The following is a 12,552-nucleotide window of genomic DNA, read 5'->3' on the forward strand; positions in this document are numbered from 1 at the left end:
CTAATAACCCATTCATTCTACTGAATTCAATGAAACATCATCAATTCCTCAGTAGGACGGCAAGAAGAAGCAAAGCTATTAGAAGTAGTGTGTCTCTGAGTTTAGAAATGTTCATTCATTAGTTCCTTCTTTTTCTATTTCTCTGTTGATTTTGTCATTTTCAGTAAATGAATGCTGCCTGGGTGAGTTGTGCCATAGCAGAGGTGTTCAGCTTTGAAGCGTAGCACTAATAAGTGAGATTTTCACAATGTGCGTTAGATTCGACATGCTAGGACTCTCATTCATCATCGGTGTTTAGAATGCAATGGGGTGCCATACAAGCTACTGATGTGTTGTCAGGCGGCAACTCTGCAAATGAGAGCCGGCGACATCCAAGAGGGAATAAACACTGTGTGAATAAGTAATCACTTGATAAGATCAGCTTCAATGAGATGAGTGCTCATCCTTCCCTGTCGAGCGACTTTCTATTCCAGGCCACGTGGTTGCATGCAAGCGAGAAATAAATTAATAAGAACAAAATGGGAGCATGGGGTCAGACTCTGAGATGATTTTTGCATACCTCATGATGAGATGCTGGCACCGACACACAAGCATCCCGCCTGCTATGGTGGCACCGTTGTTTATTCACACATGTTTACATTGGTGAAAGCATGCCCACTCCGACTCAGCAGGATGACAGACACTCACTTTGGATCATCATTAATTCTATAAGTGTTCCCGAGTAACACTGACAATGAGCTCTTTACGGAAATTTTGTTTTTTTAATCCGCCTTTCTTTAAAAAAAAAAAAAAAAAAGATAGTGGGTCTTTAATCCTCGTCTTCAATTAAGATAAATATATGCCTTAGAGAGGAATGCCACCTAGTCTAATAATAGTTATGATAATAGGGTATATGTAGTTACAGGCTTGCTTGGTTTTGTCTGTGCTTAGTTTTAACTAACACCAGCTATTTGAAGGTCAAAGAACCCCCCGTAGACATAACATCAGCTGAGCCCCCTTAGTCAAATTATTCTAATGCAAGGGGTTTCCAAATTACTCCACCAAGAGTGGTGAAAAGTGCATTTTTTATCCACATTGATCCAGAACAGTCAGTTTTACCAATGAGCTTTCTGAAACAATCAGCCACTGACTGCAATCAACCGATTGCATTTTTTAAAACACCAGATTAGGAAAAATATAGCCTCTTCATCAGTTAAAAACCTGCACCGACTGCAGCTATTGAGAACCAGGTTGGACACCCCCAGGTCTAACAGTTCTACTGAGCAATGTCACTCGGAATTGGAATTAATTCCTTGAAAGGGGAACGTACGTAATTATCTCAGGTAATTATTACTCTGGGTAGCGAGAGACGCAAGGTAAGACTTTCCGGTTCCATTCCTTGCAGAGGCAAGCTGCCACAATTATGCCTTCAAACGTGGTTTAATTAGAAAAGAAGGATAAACGCTTTAAACAATCTTGCCTTGGAATCAAACACATGCATACTTACATGTGTCACGATAAGCACGCAGATTGACATGCTTACCATAAATTCCATTAGTTACAGATGCTCAATAAGATACAAGACAAAGAGTTGTATTCCAATGAGGAAAACAAAGCTCCGTTTTGATTGTTACTTCAGTAGCTAAGGCAACATTTAGATCAAAGATTGCAAAGCTCAAATGGACTTTTAGCCAAATCCCAATTTTTTGGTGTAGCTGTTCCCTTTGCAAAAGCATCTGTGAATTTCTAAGTAAACAGAATGTGGCCACCGAATGACAGGCATGCACATTTTGTAACATATAGTTCCTTTGAGAGCTCTTCACCATCTCTTGCTGCATCTTTTCTAAACCTGATCACTTCATGTGTGGTAGGTACCAAGAATGAAAAGGTATTTCTTGCATTGGACAAATAAATTGACCTGCAGTGTCAACTTTTACAAGTCTTTAGTCTTTATTTTCATAGGATCCTGGTTCCCTGGTAGTGTATGGCTTAATTTGTTTCACATCATTGTTCAGCTTGTGTGTGTGTTTCCACATAAATGAATGGGCCTCCCGGCCCATCTAAACCAATCAGATTTGAAATTGAATCAACACAGCCATCTCGTTCTCAATTTGGACCCCTATACCTCACAGGGGCTAGAATACACAATACTGATCATTTTATTTAAACATTAATGTCATTTCTTTCTCTGACAGTTAGTTAGGACAAATGACAGTTTTATATTAAAGTATCTAAGAGCCAAATGAAAAAAGAATACATCAGTGGCTCCCTCCTCTAAGCTAATTATGGCTTGGAATCTAAATGGAGACATTCGATCATCAACACGCCGCAATTGTGTCCCTTCTTGGATCATAATTATTCATGCCTGGACCTCCATCTTTCTTTGCTTTTAATAACATTTGAGATGTGTGTGTGTGTGGGTGTGTGGCGGCGTAACCTTTCATGCTTGCAGAAGTGAAGTCGTCGCAAGCTGCTGACCACCTGGAGCTTGACTGGCATATTTTCTGCACAGCAGGTACTATGGGCACATCTCCAGAGGTGTCATTACACAACCTTGATCTCCTTTCAAAAGCCCAAGTTCATTCTTCACAAGTGCCATTTGCTTGGTGGTAGACACCGTGGTGCAATTAAAAAGCCTTTAACAGACATATTGATGGTGTTCCCATAAAGAGGTCCTTCTCAAATAGTGGGGCCAGCCACCCTGGGGGTGTTGCGATGTGATGCCAGGGGGATGCATGTGATCCTGGAAACATGTTTTTGTATGGAATTGAATAGTACCCAATTGCACATCCACTTCAGTAGATGGCAGTGGTACTCTCATTATCAGAGTGTGCACAGGAAGTATTAGATTTATAGTCTCCCAAAAGCTCTGATTCATCATAGAAATAAATTATTTTTACTTACAATTATTATTTTCTTCGCATTTCTAAAATCATCACTGCAGGAGTAGAAGAAAAGTGCATCATCAAACACGCTGCCATTATAGGGAACGTAAAGAAACTTGTTAATTGGTACCAACGAGTCGACGATAGTAGCGGAGCTTACAAATTGCAGGAGCAATTTTCACGTCTTACTAACAGTTCTGACAGAAATGGTTCAATTCCAGGCTCTGGTCTTCATGTAGGGAGTTTTCATGGTGTTCCCACATCTTCCTGGATTTTTTTCGTCCTTTTGTGTCCTATGATTGGCTAGCAATCCATTCAGAGTGTACCCAGCCTATTGCCCATGGTGAACTGGGATAGGCTCTGCACTCCCACGACCCTCATGAGGATAAGCTGTTGGGAAAGAATAACGCACTGCCTCTAAATCTTCTGTGTAATGTCTTGTGAAGAAAACAAGAAATAATCGTGCATCTGCCCTCGTTTCTTTGGAAATATATCTAGCAGAGGCCAGCCAGACTTCTCACTCTTATTATTATTACTTTTAAATGTGTTAATGTGACATGTAAGTATGCTTTGTCAAACAAAAATCACTGTCATCAATAGCCACAGGCAAACATGATGTGATGGTGGTGTGGTTTGTGTGTGAGAGGATGGTGGGATTTGTGTCGTTGAAAAATGGCTATGTTGTAGTAGAAAATGGATGGCAATCGCAGTAGCAGCTGTAGGAAGCCGCACACAGATACAAGGAGTCGTGCTGGGTAATATTCTGCTGATAGAAGCAAACTGTTGTCTTTGGTTCCTGGGGAGTGAAGTCTGTTTCTGGCCATACTCAAATAAATAAAGAGTTAAAGTCTGCAGATTTTCTGCATATACGTAGATTAATTAAGCGTGGAGCAAAAACAGGGAGGTAGCTTTAATTGGAATTATGTAAAAGATTTATAGGGTGCGGTGTTAATGAATGGGGAGAAAATATGGAAATAATCAAGAGTTCTCTGCTTTTAAGTAACTGGGTAATCATGTGCAATAGTACAAATGACCAACATAATAAGCGCTAGCAAAAAAGCCAAAACATAAGCTTATTAGTTCAACCTCTACTTATAGGTAACATTGTGGTTGTGTATCGTATTGCTATTTATTTTTAATAATATATAACCTGCATGGCTTTTATTTCTTCTTGAATAAATCAAATGTAAATATTAATGGGCGAAACCTACACTGAAGTATGGCTATTCACGACATTTCTATAAGCACATTATTATGCTTGTTCATTACATGCCTCAAGTAAGCACGATTAGGATAAACCAAGTGCCCACATTAGCATTTCCTACCGGTCTGCTTCAAAGCTGCTTATTTGATAGCAGAGTAGTGCTATTTTAAAAAATGCAATCAGCCATTGTTGGCTTATAAAATCCCTCAAAGCCTTGAAATGTGTATTAATGCACTTCATATAGATTTTTGATCCCCCACATTAACCGGCCAATTTATCTTCTATACTGTACAAGTGCTTTTCAAATGTCTCTCCAGGCAGAAATTAAAAGCAGGATGTAATATGCAGCCCCCCCCCCATCTTCATGAATTGGTAGCGGCGGGCTGGAGTTTGGACATCTCCATTTGAAAGAAAATAAGAATGAATTACAGAGGTACCGTCAAGTAAAAATATACTAAAATTGTGTGTCAAAAGCTAAAGATTAGTAAGCGCAAATCTGTGTTTTAGCTGAATCACTCATCACAACTTTTGGAATTCAGCACTTTGCAAACGATATACTTTTGTCCCCAAAGGGCAGCGGTGTGCAACTTGTTTTCATCATAGGCCATATTGTAGTTATGTTTGCCCTCAGGAGGACGGTCATAGCCGTAAATTCACATAAAAATGTAATTGCTAAAGTTGTAAAAGTATGCTGAAAATACCCCTAGTCCATCTTTTGTATAAACAGAAACAGATTCAAGGTTTTCCGGTCGCATTGTACATCATTTTTTATATGAATTAATATAAGATCTAATACAAAATACTAAACAAGCCAAATTTTCAGTAGTCATATTAGGTAATTTATTAATTTTTAACAGTACAGAATTTGACTGAATATGGTGTTAGATTTATGTCAAAAACTAATTTGTTCCTATGCAGTTTTCAGATTATTATTATTTTTTCTTTTGCCATTTTATGGCTTGTTGGGTTTTAATTTTTGTGCATGTTTACCCGCGTGACACCATCCATATTCATGTCAATATCATTTATTATGCGTTAAAGTTGATGTCAAATAAGGTACAGTTTGAGGCATTGGAATTCATTTATAGGCAGAAACATATGGAGATAAGACACTGCATTGCATGCCTGAGGTTGTGCTGTTCTGCCTGATTAAACCAATTAAAACAAAAAAAAAAATAAAAAAGCATGCATCCCGTTTTTCGGCAGCCACTCATAAGTACACAAACAGATTGGCGGCTAAAAATAAAGCGGGCTAGTCTTTAGGCTTGTTGGCGTGACGGCGCTTGACTCGGTGTGTGTACTTCCTTTTCATCATTCAGGCGTTCTGGTAACTTATCAAGCATTCTGTGATCTGTTACAGCACTGACTTTTAGTTTGACGTGCCCATTAAAGCCTTTAAGTGTGTCACGAGTGATAATAGGTTGGCTCTTTATGTGTAGGTCTCAGGCAGATGTTCATAATTTGCTCTCAGGCAGCCAGCCGCCACCGGCACACTGTCCTGAATGTATTATTCTCAGATTAGACTAATATAGCCCGAATTTTAATGCACCTGCATTCTCCACTTTTTAAATAATCTCAAGCATGATTTGCATGGATATTCACATTCATACATTATAAATTGAAGCAGTAGGCTAGCCTACACGTTTTACGTGAATCTGAAATGAGTGTAAACTGATTTTGTGTCACTTTCACACTGAATATTTCATGAAAATAACATATTTGTGAGACATAGTTTGCATTTGGTCTTTTTTTTATCTTTGTATTTCCACAAATTCACAATAAACATAACAATGTTAGATGAAGCTGCCCTTTAGTGCAGTTTGTACCTTCCAATCTAGAATTAATATACAAACGGCAATTTTAGCTCTATGTCCTCTTTATGGAAAACACACACACACAAAGCACAGTTCAATGCTAATTTAAGTTGAGAGTCGGTTAAGAATACACTGTTTTAAAGGAAAAATTTCCATATTATCATTAATAATGATAACAGTATGATGAGGCGGTATGAACAGGGACAAGGACATTTATCTAAAAGTGGGTTCGGATGCAGATAGATGAGAGTGGGAGGTGTTTCACTTTTAAAAAAGTGTACATTTTCCTATCCAAAGCATCACATAGCGTCATCAGGAGTTAAGCATCAGGGACAGTGTTATTTTATGTTCTTAATTTAAATTTGTTGGAGGATTTTTTGCCACTTGCGCCTTCAAATAAAAATGGACAAAATCATAGTCAAATATTGCCATGGTTTACATCACTTTCATTTTTTGTGCCGTGTTTTAAATAGACATTGTGATTCCCCTGACTTTGACTTGTTCTGGTAATTTTGCCATATTTGTGATATTCTAGTTGTACTTCAGTATAAAAATAAAGTATTATAGTAATAAAGTTCTATAATACATCAATTATACTACAAATTATTCATCGTTTCTGAGTCGTCTGTGTTGGATTCACCTATGATGACTATATACATATACAATACAATGCAATTTCATAAAATATCCATGTAGTAGAAGCAGTAGTGTTCATTCGAAATGAATATTGACATATCTATTTTCTTGTTTTAATAATGAAATTCAACAAAGGAGCTGAGGAAGCAAACATTTGTGTATTATAATATCATAACAAATAAGTCTGATATTGTTCCCAGTAACACATTGTAATCTTTTCTTGTTCTGTTAAATGTAATGTCAGAATTCACAAGCCTGACGAGAGTGCATTCGTTTCTAGGTGTCCCAGTTCATTTTCGGAAATTAGCCGAAACATGAGAACGATTGTTGTTTTTCCTTGTACAAATTTTGAGTAAACCGCTCCTGTGGTCCCCTATCAATTTACAGCAAGGCAGCTTAGCTCAGGTTATTTCAAGCATGACCAGCAAAATAGAACACAATAGAGTCAATCCTGCACAAAAAAGACGGCTGGGAATAGCCATACACACAAACACACACACACACACACACACGCACACACACACGCACACACACACACACACACACACACACACACACACACACACACACACACACACACACACACACACACACAAACACACACACACACAAACACGCACACACGCACACACACACACACACACACAAACACACACACACACAAACACGCACACACGCACACACACACACACACATACCCAATGAGCACTTTCACTTACTTTAAAGTTGGCCTGCCTTGTAAATTCATACAAACAACAAATGTGACAATCATTGTAAAGGATCCCTTATAATTGCATCATCATTGTCACTTTTTAAAAGATGATAAACAACCCTTACATTGATTAAACGCCGTTACAGCAAAGTTTCATTTTGATTGCTGTTTTTTATTGGCATACTTTAGATTGAAATCCAAGTAGTTGATGCTGAATGATCATGTTTCACTGCCAATCCATTTTGACCGGGAGGCTTTGGCAGCAATAATTCTTCAATTAACGCCTGCATTTTTCTTTTAATAATCATGATGCATTTTGTGGGTGTCTATTTTAATACTATTTTTCAATGAGACGTAAGGCTAGCTTGGCAATTTGACCATATTCTTCAGTCAAAAGACAGTGGCATGTCATATTATAGGCTGTGAATTTACACAAATCATGTCACGTAGTCCGCCAAATGTCAATGGTTGAAATGTATCATATCAATGAACCTTCATCTCTGAGATATTGTAAGACTTTTACAACATGGAATTTGGAATCATGCACTGCTGTAATCCTTGAAGACTTTAACACGCCAATTCGTAACATCTATTGATAAAACTTGTCACAATGCTGTATTTTGACATTTTTCTTCTAGGCGGCAAAGGGTTGCACGTCTCGGACCGGGATGCGGCGGCGAGGCGGAGAATTGATGAGCAAGACAAAAAGCAGGTGAGGGAAGTGGGGAAAAAGTGTGATGAATGAGTAGAGACTTGATTAAGGAGGTGTGCTCTGGGACGGCTGTGAAATGGCCTGAAAAGGGCGAAAATAGGTGAGAGGAGATGAATGGCTGTTACTAACGTGCAATAGGTGGTTATTGATAAAGGATAAATAATGATGAAAGCCTGCTAATGCCAACAATATGGATAACAGGAAAAATGAAAGCACAAGAGCAAAGATCAAACCTTTGTCCAAAGTAATAGCAACAGGGAAATGGAAATATACAATGTTTTCACTATGAGACTGTGTTCATCATTCTTTGTTTTACTCTTTACTTGTTTTTCACGACTTTCTTTTCAAGTCACTTTCAATCAGTCCAACACTGAATTGTGGATTGTGTATTATGAGTGCTATTATTGGCATTACTGTAACTGCCTCCTCGCTGATAACAGCAATCAATTACTTCTCCCAGTGTCATTAAATACTTATATAGAGATTTTCTATATACAGTAATATCAGTGTGGGTTTTTTTTTTTTTTCAAGTACCTCATTATTCTCTCTGGTTCTCATTTTTCTTGTTTCAACGGCCTGATGAAGCCTTTTATTTTTTTGCAATCCGCCCCCCTTTATACACCATCATCATTCACACTATATTATACATGGAGTATTTATTTGTACAGAAATTGCAGAATCGATGTTATATTTGTATTGTGAGAAAAGATTGGTTAAACTTGAATGTTGAATTGGTTCTGTTTCTATTCAGAATTGAAAACCTAGCTTAATACAAGTGTTAGGTTTGCACATTATTCATGTCTAATCTCTCATATTATCTCATTTTCTGAATCTGAACCGATTTATCCTCATTAGTGTCGCGGGGGGTGCTGGAGTCTATCCCAGCTGACTCCATTTAGAGTGTCCAATCAGCCTACCATGCATTTTTTTGAAATATGGGGATAATACTTCTCTTTTAAATGATAATGCAGGTACACAAATATGATTTCAATAAGTCAAAATGTCTGCTTAATGCAAGTTGGAACTTAAACATTAATATACGAGGTATCACAAATAAGATAATTCGTTACAATAACACAATAACTCCTACAATGTGTGACATATTTGGGATTATGTACTCCTTAAAGTTGTGAATTATGGAAGAAATCCTTAAAGACAGTGTGATGACTCAAAGTCATAATTACTCACTCAAAGACCGGATTTCTTTTCACTACAGGATTTCCGCTAGATAAAAAGGAGGCAATAAAGTTTAATACTCATTTATTTTCCGACCGTGTTCTTTGAAAATGATCTTAAATACACAATTTTGTCTGGAAATGAGTGGCTATTCTTATCTGTTCTGGTACATTACACAGATTAAGAACGGTAAAAGCCACCTCTAATTGCAAAGTGACTCATGATAACCTGTGATGACATGTTCCAAAAGACAACTGACCTCCAATAAACCAAGTGAGGGATTTTGCCGTGTTGAAATGTCTCAAGCTATCAGCCACCACTTAAAAACCTTAACCTTAACCACTAAAAAATGTAAGCCTTTTCAAGGTATTCTGTCATTTCACCTCAACTCTGAATCATTTTTATAGTTGCCTATGAAGGGCACTTAATCTGCACTGAATCGTTTTCTTTCATCCCCTGTGCAGAACAGCTAGACTATATATAGGAAATGTCATTTTCATCCTCACGCTCCGTAGAAACAGCAGCTGGTCGTCACCGGACAAAGTGCAGGTATTTTCCCGCTTCTGCGGGCAAATGTGTGTGTTAATCGTACAAAGAGGGCCTGTAAAGTCAGGGAGCCTGATGAGCGGAACGTTTGCAAGCACCACGAAACACTTCAAGCCTAACGCGGTCATCTGGACAGCTGTCATAAACCAAAGGTTTATTACATAGCGGGGACTTAGAAATGCGCGTGGACACCTCAGTCCTAAAGAAATATTAGAAGTGATTTGATGAGGCATCAAAGTTAAAGCGTCCCACGGTGTATCCACGTCAAAGGATGGCACATTAGGAATTCTGCCGTGATGCCAATGCGTATCATTTTAGATATATACTTTGACGGCTACATATAATTTTATGGGTCATGGCGGAAAATAGTCATTCCTCCCCAAAAACAACATATTTTTCACATTTTCAGGCAATGCCAAACCCGTAGACACAGTGCGAGTAGCAACGGCCAAAAATACAAATGTATAATAAAACACATTAAATGTTAATGAGTATGGAGACTTTCTAAAATAATAATTGAGTTGTGCCTGGAAGAAGTTAAACAAAACACTAAAACCAATGCAACAGTATAATTCTGAAAAAAATGCCACAAAAGGGTGAATTAGAAACACAAAGGTATGATGATAATTATCAACAACATTGAGTTATGCCTTAGGCAAATTTAGGCAGGCATTTATGTGGTAGAATATGCAGGGAAAAAAATGGGCTACTCCAATTTTGAGGAACATTTCGAGACGAAAAATAACAAACCACTGCTTAATTCAAGGCGACTGATTAGCATGTTTAATTTTTCAAACTAAGTTACTACTGTGAATGATATATATTTCCCAAAACAATGCCAAGGACTTAGTCCAATAATGTTAACGCCCTAGGCTAACTCTCACCATGTTTGAAGTTTGTTTAAGCAGCGTGTGTGATTCCCCTGCAGCACATCGGAAATGTCAAAGCATTTTCTTCTTTGTCATAAGCACAGTTCAGGAAAGTGTCCTTGTTTCACACAGTACTTTGTGTGTTTGTGTCCTTAAATAGATCCACACCGAATATTCATTGGTGCAAAACTAATGCACAAATAATGACCTTCCATCCAGACATTATTATAATGTGTCGCATTTACCGGTACTGTGCAGGATAATACTTTGGATGGATTGGACATGTGCAAAAGAATAAATGCTTTTTATTCAAGCAATGTTTTGCTTATTTTCATTTATGAAGATGCCCTTTCTGCTTAACAGATGACAACAATATCAGCTGCTAGGCGACAATTTTATATTTCATTCTATTCAACCCTTTTGCCCCTGCATAATGCATTTAAAGCATCACTCGTTTTCCTCCAAATGAATACAGTCATTCATCTTTGATGTCGCTTAAATTCATAATGGTCGCAGAGTTGATGGAGCCTATCCCAGTTAAGTCTGTACATTGTTAACTGGTTGCCAGCAAATCACATGGCGTTTTCTTCCAATAAATGTATGTGAGTCCATTTAACTGCATACAATTCTAATGCTGCCAGCTCTACTAATAATTCCGTAGCCAACGAATAAGCATGTATCCTTGAACGAGCCAACAGTCTTCTTCAAGTATTGATAAAAAAACTGTTGGATACAGAGCCCTAGCCTGAAATGGTACCCGTTTATTTGATTGCAGCACCACTCTGGTGGTCACGGTCTTTGTCTAGTTTATCTGTATTACACGCATGCTCGTGCGGGTGTCAAGGCTACTGGGATATTTGCCTTGAAGCTGGTGGATCACAACGAAGCAGTTTCAAACGCCTCAGACCCCACCTCCTCTGGTGTGTGGACTGGCTGCGTTGGGAATTAACGGCTTCACTGCGGTTCATCAACTCCACAAAACACAGCGACAGAGAAGGGAGGGAGACGGCAGCGACCGAGACTGCACAAAGTAAACGATGAACTAGGGAGCGCGTGTTGAATTCCAGTCGTGTGGTTCACAAGGATGTAAAAGATAATGGCAGAACACAACCAGAGGGCAATAGGCATGAAGAGAACAGAAAATAACAATTAGTCGGCGCTGAGTCAGACTGCCCACAGTGCCCAAATGTTCATTTTGGGGTTTACACAAACTGCCCTCACATTCAAGTCTAGGCCGTTTATTTTTATCCTGTCAGTCTTTTTTATTTTTTATTATGTGACTGGCCAAGAAGTTTCACTCAAGCCCTGTAAGGTGGATTTCTATTTGCAAGATCTGGTTGAAGCCCAATGCAAGCAGACATTCACAGCCAGGACTGAATTTTAGTTATTGCTTATCTGTAGACTCTCTGAAATGAAAAGAATTCTTGCTGGGTTCAAATTTCTCGCCACCTTACATTTCTTTCAAATTTCTTATCTGATCATAATCAACTGTCTTTTTCAGTCTATATCATCTTATTGCTTTTTTTTTTAACAGGATCTAAACCTCCTTAGCAGTCCATGACCTTCCACCACAACAGCAAGCTTTTGTTGACGGTATGTCCTTCACTTGACCTTATACGTGTGCACATAAAAACTAAACATTATTTATACACTTACGTTCGTTTATAACATAGAAGGTTCAGCAACATACAAAAGACAGAATAGCAATATTTATTATTCTTGTACGCATCACATATTAATAATTGGTCAAAGACATAATTGAATAAATTAGTAAAACATTCAAATTTCTCAAATAGTAGTCATAAAAAAAGAAAAAAAATAATTTGACAGTCAGTCAGCATACAATAGAATATAACCCCTTTTAGCTAAAACATGAGGATGAACAGATCAGCCAATGAATTAATAAATATACTATTTTTGCTACAATAATGACAAAGAAATGCATGAAATTAATGCCTCTTTCGACTCCTTATTAACAAATACTTCAGGCAACTTTTTTCTTATTGCTCTTCAAAATAA

The 12,552-nt window shown here is 37.9% G+C and overlaps 1 long non-coding RNA gene across 1 annotated transcript in view; it reads left to right on the top strand.

Moving 5' to 3' along the window:
• Window positions 1-12,127, top strand: part of LOC144212971 (uncharacterized) — a 42,955-nt gene extending 30,828 nt beyond the window's left edge. The window contains exons 2-3 of the long non-coding RNA XR_013329850.1: window positions 7,869-7,942; window positions 12,068-12,127. This is a non-coding gene — a long non-coding RNA (uncharacterized LOC144212971). The remainder of the gene's footprint in view (window positions 1-7,868; window positions 7,943-12,067) is intronic.
• The last annotated feature ends 425 nt before the right edge of the window (window positions 12,128-12,552 follow it).

The sequence above is a fragment of the Stigmatopora nigra genome, chromosome 19, assembly GCF_051989575.1.
Source record: "Stigmatopora nigra isolate UIUO_SnigA chromosome 19, RoL_Snig_1.1, whole genome shotgun sequence".
Lineage (NCBI taxonomy): Eukaryota > Metazoa > Chordata > Actinopteri > Syngnathiformes > Syngnathidae > Stigmatopora > Stigmatopora nigra.